This window comes from Carcharodon carcharias, chromosome 21 (assembly GCF_017639515.1).
Source record: "Carcharodon carcharias isolate sCarCar2 chromosome 21, sCarCar2.pri, whole genome shotgun sequence".
Classification (NCBI taxonomy): domain Eukaryota; kingdom Metazoa; phylum Chordata; class Chondrichthyes; order Lamniformes; family Lamnidae; genus Carcharodon; species Carcharodon carcharias.
The window spans coordinates 82,181,461-82,195,764 of record NC_054487.1 but is presented as its reverse complement, the minus strand read 5'-3'; the positions used below and the strand labels follow the sequence as shown (position 1 = coordinate 82,195,764).

The following is a 14,304-nucleotide window of genomic DNA, read 5'->3' as shown; positions in this document are numbered from 1 at the left end:
ACAGCAGCTGCTCATACTTGGGTAAATAACCAAACTAGCAAAAAAAGTACCTCAATCCTGTTGCCTGCAGGTCTTTCATCAAACGTTTTCAATTTTAATTGTTTTATTCCTTCCACACCTGTAGTAAGCTCCATCACCTCTGCCTCCCTCCCCCTGAACCCAAAAACTGATCCAAATCTCCAAATTTTATTTATTCTTTGAAGGAATGTTGGTATCACTGGCAAGGCCAGCATTTGTTGGCCATCGCTAATTGCCCTTGAGCTGAGTGGCTTGCTCGGCCATTTCAAAGGGAAGTTAAAAGTCAACCACATTGCGGTGGGTCTGGAGTCACATGTAGGCCAGACCAGGTAAGGATGGCAGACTTCCTTCTCTAAAGGACATTAATGACCCAGATGGGTTTTTATGACAATCAATGAGGGTTTCAAGGTCACCGTTACTGAGACCAGCTTTCAATTCCAAATTTATTAACTGAATTCAAATTCCACCAGCTGCCATGGTGGGATTTGAACCCATATCCCCAGAGTATTAGCCTGAGCCCCTGGATTGCTAGGACAGCGATCATACCACTATGCCACCACCTCCCCCTGCGCCATATTAAATGGCCTATGTCTGTCTAATGCACAGTAGTTACAAGGATACAGGGAGGGGAGGCCAGAGGTTGTGGGACTAAAATTAAATTCAGATAAACTGCTCCTGCTGATTATATAACAATATGCACAGCTGAACACAACACAGTTGATTCCGGAACCGAGTTTCTGTGGTAAGTCATGGGGTTTGGAGGTGCAAGCAGTGGCTTGGCAGCTCACACAATTCAAGGAATTACTCAGACACATCAGTCAACCTGCGGCTGCTGCTTTTGCCAAACCCCAAAGAGGCTGCCAAGTCTCCAGAATTGTCCTGGAGGAATTATAGACTCAACTCCAAAGCATATGGGATCTTGGGCTTCACAAACAGAGGCATCAAGTCCAAAAGCAGGGGAGTTATGCTGAAGCTTTATGAAGCTCTGGTTAGGCCCCAACTAGAGTATTGTGTCCAGTTCTGGTCACCACGCTTTAGGAAGAATGTGAGTGTCTTTGAGAGGATGCAGAGGAGATTTATCCAGAACAGTTCTGAGGATGTGGGATTTTAGCTACAAGGTCAGGTTGGAGAAACTGTGGTTGTTCTCCTTGGAGCAAAGGAGATTGAGCGGGGATTTGACAGAGGCGTACAAGGTTATGACAGGTTTAGATACAGCAGACAAGAAAAAGCTGTTCCCATTAGCTGATCGCATAGGGACTAGGGGATTCAGATTTAAGGTTTTGGGCAAGAGATGTGGGGGGTGGAGGTTGGCGGGGGGGGGGGGGGTGGTGGTGTTGAGATTAAAAGCTTTTTCACACAACAAGTGCTAATGACCTGGAACTCACTGCCCACGAGGCTGGTGGAATCCATGATAATCAATAATTTTAAAATGAAATTGGACGGGCACTTGAGGGGAAATAAACTTGCTGGGATTAGGGGACAGAGCAGGGGAATAGGACTGACTGGATTGCTCTAGAGAGCTGGCATGGACTCAATGAGCCGAATGGCCTTCTTCTGGGCCATAATGACTTTATGACTCTTGGACACTGCTGGGAACAATGCCTCAAGAGTAAAGCACAGGAACAGTTGACAAAATTGTGTGTATTATTTTCTGTCTTTTTTGTACATTATTATTTATTGAAGATTGTAAAAAACAATTATTTGAATGGGTGGAGTGGCTGGTGGTCAAGCGATAAACCCTCAGTAATGCATCCAAAGTTGCCAACCCCAATTCTCGCTCTAAAACCCATATTTTTGAAATGTACCAGCTGTGGGAGAAATGACCACCTGGTCCGAAATAACAAACATTACGGAGCATTCACGCTGGGAGTGTGTTCTCTCCCAGATTCTGGTAATTAAATACTCTTCAATGTGTGAGCTGGAAATGGCTGTGTTCCCCCTGAGGGTCACTCAGAGATCAAGGCAGCAGAACTCAAACTGAATGCAACGCCACTGCAAGTGTAAATGAGCCTAAGGTGACCTTGTTCAATTCCGCACTGCGTTGTCACTAGTGACTCATTGCAAACAGCACACACCATAAAACGCGCAAAAAGCACATGCCAGGCACACACAGGCAGCATTGCCCAGGCGCACGCCAGACAGCACACACCAGTTACACGCAGACGGCACACACCAGATAGCACATGCCAAGCCACACACACCAGGCAGCACACGCCAGTTACACGCAGACGGCACACACCAGGCAGCACACGCCAGCAGATACATGCAAAAAAAATGGCAACAATGGCCCCAAAATTCATGCTTTGGGAAATCTCGTGACAAATGCCAAGAATTGGATTTCTCCCCCCACAACCCCGGGTTGTAACTTGGGGCATGTCGGAGCTGATAACAACATGGTGAGGGCAACAGGGACCTCCTGAGCATTGCGTCCAAAGGTCTATTAACCAATTATAGTTAGCAAGAGAGAAAGAACAAATTCACAGAGAAGGCAACCAGGTAAATTAGAGTCAAATTAGAAACAGAACGAAAAATGAGAAAGAAAGAGAGGGGAAGAGAAAGAATTAGAAAATTAACAAGATAAATTATTTCTAAGAACAATTTCTTACTTATGGGACGGAGAGCCCACGTTTCTATCATTCCCTTTCTGATCCCTTAAGGTTGACTTTCATGTCAAGGCCAATCACAACATTAACAGGGTCCTCATGACATGTAATACCAGCCCTAATTGTCTTCTTGCCATAAATTGCCAGGTTTTTGAAGCAGTCATAATGGTGAACACCATAAACTCACGGTGAAAACAGTACTTTCACTTGCATCCTCAGACCACTCCCCATCAGCCCAGCCTCCGCACCCCCCCACCACCCCCCCACCACCAATATTCAATAGAATAGACATTGCAGAACCCTATAGCATCAACATCCTGGAGGTCACCATTGACCAGAAAATGAACTGGGGCAGCCACAGAAACACTTGCGGCAACAAGAGCATGTTGGGAATTCTGTGGCGAGTGACTCACCTCCTGACTCCCCAAAGCCTGTCCACCACCTACAAGGCACAAGTCAGGAGTGTGATGGAATACTTCCCACTTGCCTGAATGAATGCAGCTCCTACAACACTCAAGAAGCTTGACACCATCCAGGACAAAGCAACCTGCTTGACTGGTACCCCATCCACCACCTCCAACATTCACTCCTTCCACCACTGACGCACAACGGCAACAGTGTGTACCATCTACAAGATGCACTGCTACAACTCACCAAGGTTCTTTTGACAGCACCTTCCAAACCTGCGACCTCTAACACCTAGAAGGACAAGGCCAGCAGATAGATGGGAACACCACCACCTGCAAGCTTCCCTCCAAGTCACTCACCACCCTGACTTGGAACTATATCACCGTTCCTTCACTGTCGCTGGGTCAACACCCTGGAACTCCCTCCCTAATAGCACTGTGCGGGTGCACCTACACCACATGGGACTGCAATGGTTCAAGAAGGTGGCTCACCACCACCTTCCCAAGGGCAATTAGGGATGGGCAACAAATGCAAGGGCAAAAGACTGTCTGGACGTCCTGTTTGAGACACTGTCTGGCGGTCATGTTTAAAAGACTGTCTGGGAGGGGTGAAAGACTGTCCCGGGGCTGTTTAAATATGGTGCCGGGACCTTCGACAAGGGCCATGAGGCAACAGCGGGGTGAGTGACTTCCCGTCCGCCTCGCCACGAGGTTCGCAGAGTCCCCCATGGATCATTAACTAGCTGAACAGCAGAAAATCGCAGGTCTTCATTCAGCCGGCCCATCGCACTGTGGGAGTGACTCCGACTTTTCCACCCGCCACCAGGGGTTTGTCTCCAGAACAGGAGCTTCCGCCCTCTGACTCTGAGGGAGAACTCTGTCCCTTTCAGGCTTCAAAGCTTTAAATTCTCAAGTGAAGATGGGCTGGAGCTGAGAGTTTTTAAATTGTTGTTTGCTTAAGGAACCGGTGATTGCTTGGTATGCACTGGTCAGTTGCAGGTCAGTCCTATTTTAAAGTGGCTCCAGGATGTAGGTCTAGGTGCCAGGATCAAATGTCTGGGTTCCCTCTGGGTTTTGTTTTTTTTAAAACACGTGATTGCTGAGGTTATTTTTACAGTTGAAGGGTACAGACACGGTGACTCCTGCGTTGATAAATTATCCATATTGGAGGAGGCTAAAGCTTGATGGAGGCAATTTGCATATTAGCCTGCAACTCCTTTGAAGTTTACTCATACACACACAAAGAAAACTCAACTCTTCCAAGTAGATCTCCTGAGACATAATGCAATAATATTCAAATTTCTCTAAAACTAAACGTAGAGGAGTATTTCTGCAGCTGGAAGGTGGATCTCTGTTTACTCAATGAACAAAACAATGATCTCACAATTTTCATACCTGGAATGTTAATTTTAAGGTGATACCTCCCAGAAGTATGGGAAAAGACACATGATGTCTAACAGCATTGAGTTAATGTTACATGATTTAACATGTCTGTGCTGTCTCATCTAACAGTGTTTGCCAATCCATCATTTAGTGTCTGGTACTAAGAATAATCTTGTATTAAAATCTAGGAGGGAACAATGCTGATAACTCTAATGATTTGCCTGTGTTACATAATAAATCATTAAGATTAAAAAGCAGATTAACACCGAGACGAATCAGCCCAAAGTCAGCTGGATGATCATTTATCTGGAAGGGCGCAAAATGTTACTTTTCATTTGGTGCCTCTAAACTCTTCTAATTTTGAAAGCGTGGTAAAACATTTTGATCCAACTCGTGGATATTTCAAAACGCTGACAGGGTGAGATGGGGTAAAGCGGGGTGAAGAGTTTCAGGAGCATAAACACCAGCACTAACCAGTGGGGTCAAGTGACCGGCTCCCTGCCTCCCGTTTCCTGGCCCCCAGGTCTCACAGCACAGTGTGGCACCAGCGATCCCCCTTCACTTTAATCCGGAAGAGGATGGACTTGGAGGCATTGCCCGTTCCCTGGCGCTGGTCGTTCATCAGCCTCCTGAGTTTAGGAATTTTAAGGACATGGCGTGCGAACTATAAATCTGACGGCCCTAAATTGTGCACAGAGTTTCGACAGCAGAAATGGGAAGACTACACATGGTTAGCACTGAACACAGTCTCCCGCACTCCTCTCTGAGCCTGCGAGGGAGCTACAGTAAGATTAGTCCAATGGGCATTCTACTCCAGGGGCACTAATGGGCCTCTGCACCCAATAAATATGGCCAATTGTGGTCAATATTTTCACCAAATCAGTTACTGTCATGCGCTAAACATCCATAAGGACATCCTCTTCCGTCTGACAGCTGCCTGTGCATAAATGTTCAAATTAATATTTCTCAGAAACATATTTCCAAGCCTGGGCCCTAACCCAGTGAGCAATAATTTGAGGTGGTGGGGGGATTCGCTACAGGGAGCACCAGTGCACGTTGACATTATTACACAGATTTATTTGCTTCAACGCCACAAATGAATTTGTGGAGTGAAATGGGATGCACAAAGACATCCAAAACGATCCCACACCACAGGGACCTGCTTACTGAGAATAATGTGACAGTAAGCCTTGTGTGCCTGTGCCTGGATTGACTTTTAAAAGCTCACGGAGGAGCAGGACCCTTGTTAAGCCAAAGGCAACAGTGTCGAGAGATTCTAAAATAAAAGCAAAGTACAGCGCATGCTGGAAATCTGAAATAAAAAAACAGGAATTGCTGGAAATGCTCAGCAGGTCTGGCAACACCTGTGGAGCCAGAAACAGAGTTAACGTTTCGTGTCTGCGTGAAGAGGAATTAGAGAGCCGGCTGGTCAAACAGACTTCAGCTTCAGCCGTCACACCTTAGGAATGATTCAGAGAGCCGAGATAAAGCTCAGCGACCACTCGCTGAGATGTTACCTGGGATGAATGAAAAAAAAAGGTGGGGAAAAAGATTGGGTAAAATTTAGGTTATAGTCCCTGGAGAGAAGCAGGTTAGGAGCGTTCAGCACATCGCAATAAATGATTTGGCGAAAATATTGCCCACAATCAGCTCGTGTTCTGAAGAAGAGCCTTAGGGACTCAAAACGTCAATTCTGTTTCTCTCTCCACGGACGCTGCCAGACGTGCTGAGTTTTTCCGGCACTTTCTGCTTTTATTCCTGCTGACAAGTTGATGGATTGCAGTGGGGGTTTCAGTGTGCAGTGACTCATGCTACTTTCACCTTTCCATCCGTTTCTTTATCTGTGGCTCCTACTCAATCTATAGTCAGCTGTTTGGCAGCTATTTTTGTATCGTGGTGTCATAAGATGTCATTAGAATACAATTAGCAGACCTACAGGCAGCCATAAAACCTGACCATGCAACCCTGTCTAATCCAGGATTGCAGCCAATTCTCTGATACCACCAACCAGAAAAGCAGAACGTTAATCACACTTGAGTAAAAGTCCCACCCAGCAACAAATTAAAAATGCATTTCAGAGCACAAGAGCAGAAAACATTCATCACTATTGAAATATCAAAATAACGCTGAAAGGAAATTAAGGGATTAATACAGCATTCTCACAAACGAGGAGCTAACAAGTTGGTGCTTCTATAGTGCCTTTTTCTGACCTCGACATCCCCAAAGTGCTTTGCCGCCAATGAAGTACTTTTTTGAAGCGTGGTCGCCATTGAAATGCAGGAAGATGCAGTGGCCTGTTTACGCAAAGCAAGATCCCATAATCAGCAAGTAGATTTTTCAGTGTGGGTGATCTTGCCATTGAACACACGAGGGAGACACAGGTGCGAGTCTCTCCGTCCGCCCGACAACAATTAGCACCAAACTGATGTGAATTCATCACAGCGGCTCTCACTGAGCTGGTGGCCAATCAGGAATGGCACAGCCAGCAGCCAATTAGGGTGTAGTTTTGGTGATGAGGACCAATGACATTCATCTTCATGCAGATTCACTATCGACACCTGACGGCTTTGTGCAATTAAACCAGGATCGCTGGACTCATTACAATTTGATCCAATTCTTCACCTGGTTCAGCCTATTTTAAAAAGAGCCACTTTTTAAAATTGCTATTTTTTATTAAGCTGCTTCATCTTGAGGCTCCAGCTGCACTTTATTATTTGCTCCATTTCAATCAAGTCTCATTCGATCTGCAAATCTTAGTTTTAAAAAATAATTGTGAGCTTGCAAAGCGGTCACTTAAGCAATATTGCCCGAAGCTAGTTATAGCTGCACCTCTGAACGGCTGACATTCCCACCCCAGTGGGATGAATCAGGCTCTCTGCTGTTTTATGGATGTTTATTTTTATACAGAACAATCCTAGTGCTTGAGTTTCAGGTTGTCAATTGCAGGTTAAAGTTAGATTCGGTGAATGCTTTAGTCGATCTCACCCTGCTAATAGGCACCAGTTCCAATGTGTTTCAGTTTACTTGGAACTTGGCAACTGCCATGGATTTCAATGATGATGGACTTATGGTAATAACCAACTCACTGAATTCAACGAGCGAAACTCCTCAGAAAATACGAAGCAGCATTTCTTTTCTTTATTCTTTCACAGGATGTGGGCATTGCTGGCAAGGCCAGCATTTGTTACCCACCCCTAATTGCCCTTGAGCTGAGTGGCTTGCCCCACCATTTCAGAGGGCACTTAAGAGTCGACTACATTGCCCTGGGTCTGGAGTCACATGTAGGCCAGACCAGGTAAGAACGGCAGATTTCCTTTCCGAAAGGACATCAGTGAACTAGACGGGTTTTTACAACAATCAATTACTGAAGTTACCATTACTGAAGCTAGCTTTGTATTGCAGGTTTTGTTAATTGAATTTAAATTCCACCAGCTGCTGCGGTGGAATTTAAACCCATGTACCCAGAGCATTAGCTTGGACCTCTGGCTTACTAGTCCAGTGTCATTACCACTATGCCACTGTCTCCCCATCATTCAATGGAGTAAGCTACCTAATTCTTAATTTCATCTTTTCTTTTGCACCATTCATGAATCCATACACCAGAGATACACCGTCACAGTTCGACAGGGAAATCTGGGTGTTGAACGAGGGATAATTATTGACTAGGGGTTGGTAAATGCTTCTGACTGAGAGATATGGTGACTGGGATTGGATATGCCTGGGAATGGGAGAGTATCTGATGTGAATGTTCAGCAGCCCTTCAGCTGAAAATCCGCTTCGTTTGCCTTCAATTAATTTGGGGTGGCTTCGCTTCGCTGAGTAAGGTCACTGATTTCACTGGCTGCTGCATCACAAACAAAAACACAAATGAATAAATTTCCCCTCAAAAGTGAAAGTTAGGAAACAATTGGTTAAATAGAACAAGCCAAGGCCCCCTCCCTGGATGAATGGGCTAAGTTCTGTTGACCCTCAAATCTCCTCCTTGTGATTCATTCCATCAAATGGATATTGTTTGAAGCAGGTCAGTGCTATAAAAGAAGCTGTTTAAAAGGACTAAATTCAAGAAAACATAGCTTCAACACATCTACCACTGTTTTCACATTCTCAAAATCATCCAAGCAGTTTAAAATAATGATTAGAATTGTAAGATAATGCACCTTCCATTATATTTCATTTGCTCGATGCTCTTTGAGGCAGAAGCTGCAGATCTTGTTTTCAAAATTACAGGGAGAATGTTAAAGTGGCATCAAATCACTGAACTGCAAACCTCAAAGATGCCTCGCTTTGATTAATACTCACAATGTAAATTAATTGTGTGGATTACATCAAAAAAATCAAATCAATCAGACAGCACTGAGCTAAAATGAATATTCTCTTCGACCTGTATTAATCAGCTCGACAAGCTGTCACTGAGCATCGGGTGCCTCAGCAAGCAATCTTCCAGAATGGCAGCGAGACGCAGAAAAAGGAAGCGTACTGTACGGTAGGAAAAAACCCCAAAAAATCCCTATCCCCAGGGCATGTGCCACGCTGCATCATACCCAACCTGAACACTTGACCTGTCAAAGCTGTCCTGTCGTACATCTTCCTAAAGCTTCACCAGAGAAAACACTTTCGATTAGACAAACACTGTCTACGTGACCAGCAGGCAAAATAAGGGGTTTGAAGGAAAATAACAGGTATTTCTTGACTACGTACTGTTCATCCTTAAAATTAAACATTCTAAAGAGAAGCAGATATCACAAACAGGCTGCAGATAAACTGGACATGGGAAACGCACGCATAGTGGATACGTTAAAGATCCAGGGGTCAGGTTTAATGATCCAGAGACAGCAGTTTCAAATCCCACCACAGCAGAGGTAGTTAACTTGCATTAATAAGTCTGGAATAAAAATTATAAAATCGTAACCATGTAGCTCTTTTAAAGAGCCAATGAAGATGATCCACACATCCAGGGCAAGCTTAACCAATGCCCTTCACTAATGCCCTCTCAGGGTATGGTACCTGAAGAGAGAGAGAGAGAACCATGTAGCTGCCAAATTGTTGTTAAAACCCATCCTGTGCACTAATGTCCTTTTGGGAAGGAAATCTGCCGTCCTTCTCCAATCTGGCCCACAGTAATGTGGTTGACTCTTCACTGCCCTTTGAAGTGGCCTCACTTAGTTAATGGCATTAAGAATGGGCAATATGAACACTGGCCTTGCCAGTGGTGCCCACATCCTGTGAATGAATAAAAAGCATTTATGCTGAACAGTGAGCTGCTTGTGGGGTAGTAACAGCCAATGGGAGGTTGTGGGCTGGAATCACATACACGGGGAGCAGGAATCCTTTCCTATCTGTAACACACTGAGGGTTCATGTCGATTTTGGGCTATTGTGGACCAGCTGCTAGTTTATTTGTCTTGTGATTTTCATTTCCATTTACTGTCAGTGTTGGGTGACTGCATTGGCTGCTTTAAATCATCACCCGACATGAAAAATTAATGAACCAGTTAGACTTTTATAACAAGCTGACAGCTTTCAAGGTAATTTTCCTGGTGTTGACCCACAAGTTACGAGATTTATTGATTTTAATTTCACAATTTGTCACAATGGGATTTGAACATTTGGGCTGCTCAGCCAGTCCCAGAACCAGTCTAGGCTGCCTTACCCTTCAAATACACAAATCCAAACCCTTGCATTCATCAAGTAGGAGAAAACTTGCAAACGCACTGTGATTGGATGTTCCTTTGCCCTATGAATAATTAAACATTACAAATGATTGGTCTTGAATGCAGCTGAAAAGAGAGAAACGTTGCTGAAGTTTTTCATCTTGCACTCATCAGGACAAACACAAGAATGCTAGACTTCAAACAATCGCAACGATTTATACTCCAGGAGAAAGGGTGCTGATTGGATGGCAAGTCGACTCTGATTGGCTGAGGTGTTGCCACGGAGAAAGCAGCAGGGAGCTATAGACTCCCCAAGCTCCCAGATAATTCAAAACGGTTGAAAAGTTTGAATAGATTCATTTTGTTTGCAGAGGGTCCCTGCGTACGAACGGTAAAAGTTACTGCAGGAATGATGAGGTTGGGGACCAGTAGTCTTTATTATTTTTCAAAAACTCGCTAGATGCAACGCGCTAACCGATTATCACAACAGAGTTTGGAGGTGACAGACTGACTCTGAAATCCTGAAAGCCATGATCCAGAAAGTAACTGTATAGCATATTTAAAGCAATGAAAATGTTGGGAGGTCCAGCTAGGAGAATGAGTGACAAGTAGGGGGAGGAAATGTTTAAGTTGGATCTGGTCTCATGGGACCACATTTGGATCACTCCATGTTACAGAAAGGACGGAAGATTATTGGAGGGAGTCCTGAGGAGGCCCGAGGTTGGTTCCTGATAGAGGGGTGGGTTATGAAGGAAGATTGCTTAACCAGAAAGTGTGTGAGTGAGAGGCTGATAAAAGGCATTAAAATGTTGAGGGACTAGGAGAGTTTGTGTCCAGGAACAGGCTGGATTAAGGATTTAGGACACAGATTAACATTATACAGGTCAAAGGAAAATCAGGGCCAGGATTTTCCGGTCAGCGAGAGGGGGAGGAGGGGCGGGGCCCGCTTGCTGATGTGTAAAATGACCCGGGATGACATCAGCGCGCCCGATTTAAATTTTCAGGTAGGCAGGGGCTCAGCAGAATCAGCTGTGCGCCCGCCGACCTGTCAATGGCCAATTGAAGCCATTAACAGAGTCATTAAACTAATTAATGGACCTGCCCGTCCAACCTTAAGGTTGTCGGGCGGGCCAGGAGCCCTGATGGGCATTAGAAGAAGCATGAAACCCTCATCCAAGGGTGGGATGAGGTTTCATGTAGGTTTTTAAGAATTTAATTAAAGTGTATTTAAAAGTTATGGACATGTCCCAACGCATGTGACAGTTGTAGGGGTTGACCACCAGGGAGGGCATGTGGGGTAGTGGGTAGCGTCCCTACCCCTCACCCAGAAGCTCCAGGTTCAAATCCCACTCTTGGACTTGACGCATGGAAGGTGTGTTCATAACGTGGCCAAACAGGTTGTTTATCAGCCTGTAAATCCTTCCAATAGGCCTGATGACAGGCAGTAAGAATGGGGAGTTTCCTATTCAGCCATACTGCAGAAGGCAATGGCAAACCACTGCAGTATTTTACCAAGCAGAATCATGGACCAGTCCAATGGAGGTCCATAGTCACCAATGCCCACTTAGGGCATCGTACATGGAGGATGAGGAAAACTGACCTTGGGTGGAATTTGAAATCTCTGTAGTAATTATGGTTTTGTTTAAGAATACCTTTAAGAATAGTCCCGTGATGTAAGATCATGCGATCTGTGTAAACCAATGCATTGGTAGCGTGGGCTCCCTCCACACTCAGTGTAGAGATAGAGATGGAGCTGAAAGCACACGTGTAGTTGCTGGTGGCTGTATTGTAAATAAACCTAATGGTTCCACTTAGAAAGTTGTCTGCAGATCAACTCTACTATAAACAGGTGACTCGGCCACACTACACTAATCTCCAACAACGGAGGTCAGGAAAGATTTGAGATTGTTTGCTGGTGCGACCTTCCCCGAGAAACAATACAGACCAATTAGAAATGCTCCAGAGAAGAATGGGCAGAATGACTCCAGGCCCCAGGGGCAGGAAACATTGTGACTGCTTTTTCTAGAGAAAAGATTGAGAGAGAGGCAAAAACTACACCCTGTGGCACTGGGTGCAGGGGGTGAGTTGAGGGGAGGTGCAGGGAGCATAACCTTAAAATTAGAGCTCAGTTGATCAGGAACAAAATCAGGAAGCACTTTTTCCACGCGGAGGGAGAGAGAAATTTAGAATTCTCCTTCCGCACTCATGGCCACCCCTCAAAAAGAACTGTAAATCACAGAATCACTCAGTGAAGAAGACGCCCTTCGGCCCATTGAGTCTGCACCGACACATGAGAAACACCTGACCTACCTACCTACCTAATCCCATTTACCAGCACTTGGCCCATAGCCTTGAATGTTATGACGTGCCAAGCGCTCATCCAGGTACTTTTTAAAGGATGTGAGGCAACCCGCCTCCACCACCCTCCCAGGCAGTGCATTCCAGACCGTCACCACCCTCTGGGTAAAAAAGTTTTTCCTCACATCCCCCCTAAACCTCCTGCCCCTCACCTTGAACTTATGTCCCCTCGTAACTGACTCTTCAATTAAGAGGAACAGCTACTCCCTATCTACCCTGTCCATGCCCCTCATAATCTTGTACACCTCGATCAGGTCGCCCCTCAGTCTTCTCTGCTCCAACGAAAACAACCGAAGTCTATCCAACCTCTCTTCGTAACTTAAGTGTTTCATCCCAGGCAACATCCTGGTGAATCTCCTCTGCACCCCCTCCAGTGCAATCACATCCTTCCTATAATATGGCGACCAGAACTGCTCAGGGTCAAATGAAATTGTCAAAACTAAGATTGATAGGTAACTGTTGAGGAAGGGTATGGAGGGATATAGTGAAAAAGTAGGTAAATAGAGTTGAGGTGCAGCTTGGTGATCTAATTGAATGGTGCAATAGGCTCAAGGGATTGAATGGATTCCCCCTGTTCCTAAATGAAGGGAAATAAACAAGTCGTTTATCTTGATCAATGAGCCAGGACAACAAGGCAAAATATGAGATGCACAAATCTTGAATAAGGTTACAGTTCTGAAAAGACATCCCTTCACTGGGTAGCAGGTATCAAACAGCCCCAGAGACTGTAGACAACTGTACCTTCAAAATGGACTAGGTCACTATCCGGTGAGGACTTACTGAGCGTTACAGAGACTGTCAGTGCCGTTTGATTATTCTCTAGGACCGTATGAAAGGAAATTTAGCGTTTCTTGAAATAAGGAATCACTGGGCAGTGCAGGAGGGAGCCCACATGTCAGAGTTTTAGGCTTGCATGTTAGTTTCCCATCAATAGAATGAATGGACTGAAAATTCCAGGCAGATGAATACAGACATCACAGGCACGATCATCACATGCAGTGAGAATGATAGTTCTGAATGTCCTTACGTTGAGCTGAAGTTTGTTATGTTCAGTCAACCTCAATGGGCAACTTCTCAGCTGTTAATTGACACAAGTACCCTCATCTCTCTCTCACTCTCAACTCAATCGACAGGGTCTCTAACCCCACGCTGCTCAATACCCTGGGGTCTCTAACCCCACACTGCTCAAAACCCAAGGTCTGTCACCCGACATGGCTCAATCAACGTAAGTCTTCTCGCCTGACATCAACTGTAATTTCACATCTCTCATTTATGATATCTGTAACCTCATAGCTCTCATTTTCAACAGTTGAAGATTATGCGTAGCATTCAACATACTGCTTTTTTCAAGTGAAGCAGTCACTTTATCAGCTGGTTATCCCCGTTCCAGCAGATGGGACAAATTAACTTTATGTTGGGGCCTCAGGTTTTGGGAATGTAGCAAGCGGCTGCCCTCCTGCTTTCATCACATCAAAAGGCTCCAGATTAAAGCTATTTGCTTCTTGTCCAACTTACACCCATGCTGCTTGCATTGTCTGCGAAGTTTAAGTTTGTGATGCTACCATCTGCATTGCACTCAGTGCCTTATTTTCTCTCATACCACACTTCAAGTGACTGACAGCAGTCAGTAAATACTTCAGTGAATTCACTTCATTGCCATTTAGTTGAACAGCCAATGCTGAACGGGGATACATATTTTCACTGTGTAGATCCAGATATATATGCTGCACGAGTTTGTGACAGGATTGGATTATGGGCATTTTATGGGGAGCCATTGCTCCCAGATTATTTGTTGCAGACTCTAACTTTTCAAAGCTGCATTCCCTTATTTTTCACACCACAGGCAGCTCTCGTCCAGAAGCTGTAACACTGTCCAAATATAGGG

The 14,304-nt window shown here is 45.0% G+C and overlaps 1 protein-coding gene across 2 annotated transcripts in view; it reads right to left on the bottom strand.

The window, feature by feature from the left end:
* tspan9a (tetraspanin 9a) overlaps positions 1-14,304 on the bottom strand; it is a 225,770-nt gene that overhangs the window by 80,322 nt on the left and 131,144 nt on the right. The window lies entirely within an intron of this gene.